The sequence below is a fragment of the Mandrillus leucophaeus genome, unplaced genomic scaffold (genome assembly GCF_000951045.1).
Source record: "Mandrillus leucophaeus isolate KB7577 unplaced genomic scaffold, Mleu.le_1.0 Scaffold4, whole genome shotgun sequence".
Classification (NCBI taxonomy): domain Eukaryota; kingdom Metazoa; phylum Chordata; class Mammalia; order Primates; family Cercopithecidae; genus Mandrillus; species Mandrillus leucophaeus.
This window is the reverse complement of record NW_012104253.1, coordinates 587890-593077: the sequence shown is the minus strand read 5'-3', so window position 1 is coordinate 593077 and position 5188 is coordinate 587890. Positions and strand designations below refer to the sequence as shown.

At 44.3% G+C, this 5188-nt stretch overlaps 1 pseudogene; it reads left to right on the top strand.

Moving 5' to 3' along the window:
• The window catches only part of LOC105547853, a 1958-nt pseudogene extending 828 nt beyond the window's left edge, over nt 1–1130 (top strand).
• Nucleotides 1131–5188: the final 4058 nt, after the last annotated feature.

Sequence of the window (5188 nt, the reverse complement as noted above, 5' to 3'; positions counted from 1 at the left end):
GTGAGCCATCTCCAGTGATAGGTAAGGTCATGTGGGTCACGTGTCCACTGGACAGGGGGCCCTTCCCTGCCTGGCAGCCGAGGCAGAGAGAAAGAGAGGAGAGAGAGACAGCTTACGCCATTATTTCTGCATATCAGAGACTTTCAGTACTTTCACTAATTTGCTACTGTTATCTAAAAGGCAGAGCCGGGTGTACAGGATGGAACATGAAGGCGGACCAGGAGCGTGACCGCTGAAGCACAGCATCACAGGGAGACGGTTAGGCCTTGGATAACTGTGGGCGGGTCTGACTGATGTCAAGCCCTCCACAAGGTGGAGGAGTGGAGTCTTCTCTGAACTCCCCCGGGGAAAGGGAGACTCCCTTTCCTGGTCTGCTAAGTAGTGGGTGTTTTTCCTTGGCACTGCCGCTGCCACTAGACCACGGTCCGCTTGGCAACGGGCATCTTCCCAGATGCTGGGGTTACCGCTAGACCAAGGAGCCCTCTGGTGGCCCTGCCTGGGCATAACAGAAGGCTCACACTCTTGTCTTCTGGTCACTTCTCACTATGTCCCCTCAGCCCCTATCTCTGTATGGCCTGGTTTTCCTAGGTTACGAGTGTAGAGCGAAGATTATTATAATATTGGAATAAAGAGTAATCACTACAAACTAATGATTAATGATATTCATATATAATCATATCTATGCCCTATATCTAGTAGAACTATTCTTACTTTATATATTTTATTATACTGGAACAGCTCGTGCCCTCGGTCTCTTGCCTCGGCACCTGGGTGGCTTGCCGCCTACATGTGCCCAGGTCAAGCAGTGGGGCTGGACACAGGGTTGGTGGCCCAAGAAGAGTGCTGAATTTTTGCTGCACGTGCTTAACAATGCAGAGAGCAATGCTGAACTTAAGAGTTTCGATGTAGATTCTCTGGTCATTGAGCACCTCCAAGTGAACAAAGCATCTAAGATGTGCCACCAGACCTACAGAGCTCATGGTAGGATTAACCCATACCTAAAAAAAAAGCTGTCCCTGCCACATCAAAATGATCCTTACTGCAAAAGAACAAATTTGTTCCTAAACTGGAAGATTGCCCACAAGAAAAAGATATCCCTGAGGAAACAAAAACTTATGGCACAGGAATAAATTTAGCCCTCAAATAAATGCAATTAAAAGTTTTTTGGTTTTTTAAAGTGCACTTCGTGATCTTGTTAACTATTCTGCTCTCAATCACTTCTTCTTCTGAAGGAACTGTAAGGTTCTTGACACTCCACAGAGCAGTGTGCTGGCTCCTGGTAGCGAAGACACCGTGCTAACCATCTGATGGACAGAACGTGCTGCTCCCGTGCCTGGTGATGACAGGAAAGGAGTCGCTGCAGCAACTGTGGTCACCGGGAGCTTGGATCCTTCGAGGATGAAGGTCTGAGTCATCCCAGAAACCAACAGCCTAGCCCAGCTGCGTTGCTGTCCCAGAGTAAGGAGGGTCTAAAATGAGTGGTGAGAAAGGAGGTGAAGGACACTACTTACAGCCTTGAGATCAGCGGCAGCGGTGGAGACTGTACTTAGACTTGTCCCACCAACCCTACTGTGTATTTTTTTTAGAGAGGGTACAACCAACCACCAATGTGAAGAATCGGTCACAGGACAAGGTGGATGCGGGGGCTGAGTGGGTCTGAGTCGTGCAAGCAGCAGGCACAGAGTGGGCCTCTTGTCTCAGGGGCCTTGGTCTCTGCTGCTGGCATTCTCTGGGCAGAGGTGCCTGCTTGGCTAGCGCCAGGGAGCTTGCATCCCCAGGAACAGCCCACAGGAACCTGTGGCCATGTACCCCAGTTTCCTGAACCTTGGTGGGGTAATTCAGAGGGAGATCCCGACCTGATGCTTTTGATTCTCAGCATCCCTGAGGCCAAATCGCTCCTGCTGTTACTTGATTTGGTTGTGTAAACCAAAACTAAAATTCTAAGCCACCCGACTGACTGAATGGACCCATGGACCCCCTTCTTGGCCAAAGGGACTCAAACAAACCTGAAAAATTAGTTCAGACGGTGATGGGAAGGGAGGGGTCAGACACGCCTCGTTATAAGCCCTCCTGCCGTTGGAGTCCAGGCACAGCTGACCAGCATGACATTGAAACAGAGGCCCTAAGATCGACAAACAGACTCTTGGCAGCAATCAGATGCCACAGTTCCAGCCTGACTCTAATATAGTGTCACATGACAGATAGCAGACCCTGAAGGAAATCAAAGTATTTACCCGAAAATATATTTTTGACATGGTCCTGCACAGCTGTCTCTTGTGGGGGAAATTTGCCTCCTGTAGAGAATCTCCTTCCCTTACTGGGTCTTTTCCAGAGAGCCTGATAATCTTTGAAAAGTCTCAACAGGAAATATTTGCCATCTATTGCCTCTAAGGGCAGGCACCTATGAGACTCATCCACATAATAAAAACCTTGGTCTCCACAACCCCTTACCTTACATCTTAACCCAGACATTCCTTTCTACTGATGCCACGTCTTTAGGCAATAACTTAACTCTTTCAACCAATTGCCAATAAGAACCTCTGAAGGCACCTGTGACCAATAAGTCCCCTGCTTCCAATTGTCCTGGCTTTCCAACCCAACTACTGTATAGTTCATATGTATCGACTGATGTCTTCTATCTACCGGAAACTGAAACATATAAGGCCAAGCTGTAACCCAACCCCTTGGGGCACATGTTCTCAGGAGCTCCTGAGACTGACTCACAGGTCATGGCTCTCACACTGGACTCTGAACAAATCTCTTCAAATATTTCACAGAATTTGGCTTTTTCTATCAACAGTGGTGTAAGCAATTAATTTCAAAGGGTAGCAACAATTCCATGCCCTTCGGTTTCTCTGAAACCTCTTTTGCTTCTATAATAGGAAATGTTTATTTGGAAACGCAAGGAATGACGCACTTGATGTTGTGCATGTTGGAACAAGCTGATTGCATAAGATAAGGAGTGGAGGACTATGTCCCAGGGTCTACTGGAGTCTGTGCCCTCTAACCTGGAGGAAGACTTTCAGGACCCATACATGGGGTCGTTCTGTCTTTACAGAACGTGTCCCAGGCATGTATGGAAACACAACATTGGCAGCAGAGATCGCCTGTGTTTAGGCTGTGACTATATAGCTAGTCATGACATTTCTGTGATAGGGTATAGATATATATGTTCAAATTCTCTAGGAGGCTGGGTGTGGTGGCTCAAACCTGTTATCCCAGCACGTTGGGAGGCCAAGGCAGGTGGATCACCTGAAGTCAGAAGCTGGAGACCAGCCTGCCCAACATGGTGAAACCCTGTCTCTCCTAAAAATACAAAATTAGCCGGGTGTGGTGGCACACGCCTGTAGTCCCAGCTACTCAGGAGGCTGAGGCAGGAGAATCACTCGAACCCAGGAGGTGGAGGTTGCAGTGAGCCGAGATCGCACCATTGTACTCCAGCCTGGGCAAAAAGAATGAAATTGTCTCAAAAAAAAAAAAAAATTCTCCAGGAGATGCCAAGCTGTTTTCCAAAGTATTGTTCTAATTTACACTTTTATCAGCAGCGGAAGAAAGCTCATCGCTCTTCATCCCTGCCAACTTACTCTTTTCTGACTTAAAATTTCTGCCACCCTGATGGGTTGGAAATGGCATTTCATTTCGGTTTAATTTGCATTTTCCTTATCACTAATGCAGTTGAGCATCTTTTTCATTAATTTATTTGCCATTTGTGCTAATTCTGTACATCTCTGTTTATTTCTTTTGCCCATTTTTATGTTTGTTTTTTTTAAATCATTTTTATTGTGTCACAGGATTCTTAGGAAAGACAACATGTATGAAAATGTGTATGTCTTTTGTCAGTTATACGTATTGCAAATATTTTTGCATAACTTTACAGTATTTTTTGTATTGTAGTCAAATGTATCAACCTTTTCTGTTACAGTTTGCATTTTTGCCCTATTAAAGATATTCTTTCTCTAGAACCAGAAATACCATTTCACCCAGCAATCTCATTACTGGGTATATGCAAAGGATTATAAATCATTCTACTATAAAGACACATACACAGGTATGTTTACTACAACACTATGTACAATAGTGAAGACTTGGAACCAACCCAGATGCCCATCAATAATAGACTGGATAAAGAATACGTGGCACAAATACACCATGGACTACTATGCAGCCATAAAAAAGAATGAGTTCGTGTCCTTTGCAGGGACATGGATGAAGCTGGAAACCATCATTCTCAGAAAACTAACGCAGGAACAGAAAACCAAACACTTCATGTTCTCACTCATAAGTGGGAGTTGAACAATGAGAACACATGGACACAGGGAGGGAACATCACACACGGGGCCCTGTCAGGGGGTGGGGGGTAAGGGGATGGAGAGCATTAGGACAAATACCTAATGCACGCAGGGTTTAAAACCTAGATGATGGGTTGATGGGTGCAGCAAACCACCATGGCACGTGTATACCTATGTAACAAACCTGCCTGCACGTTCTGCACAGGTATCCCAGAACTTAAAGTAAAATAAAAATTAAAAAAAGAAATCCTTTCCTACTCCAGTATATTCCCTTATATTATCTTCTAAAAGTATTGATTTCTGTGAATGGTGGGAAGAAGGGATCTATTTTCTTTTTTTCCATACAAATAACTAATTATCCCAGGATCATTTGTTCAAAAGTTCATTTCACTAACCACAATGCCAGCTATTTCATGAGTCAAGTTTCCATATATTTGTGGGTCTGTTTCTAGTCTTTCTACTTTGTTTTATTGATTAATTTTTCAGTCTATCTCTGTGCCAATACCACATTGTGTTAGTTACTCCAGCTTTGTAATAAATTTTTATTTCTGATAGCTAAGCCTCTCTGCATTTTCTTCTTCAGGAATATGTTAGGTTTTGCTCTTTTATAGTTATTTTTTAATATTATTATTATTGTAGAGATGGGTCTCACTATGTTGCCAAAGATGGTCTTGAACTCTTGGGCTCAAGCGATCCTCCCACCTCAGCCTCCCAAAGTGAGAATTACAGGCATGAGCCACCATGCTTGGCCTGCTCTTCTATAGGTAATTTAGAATAAGCTTGTCCATCTACACACACACACACACCCCTGTTGAAATTTTCATTAGAAATGCTTTCAGTTCTTAATTTGGAAATGGATACTAAAATCCATAAACATGGTCCATCCTTTCATTTACTTA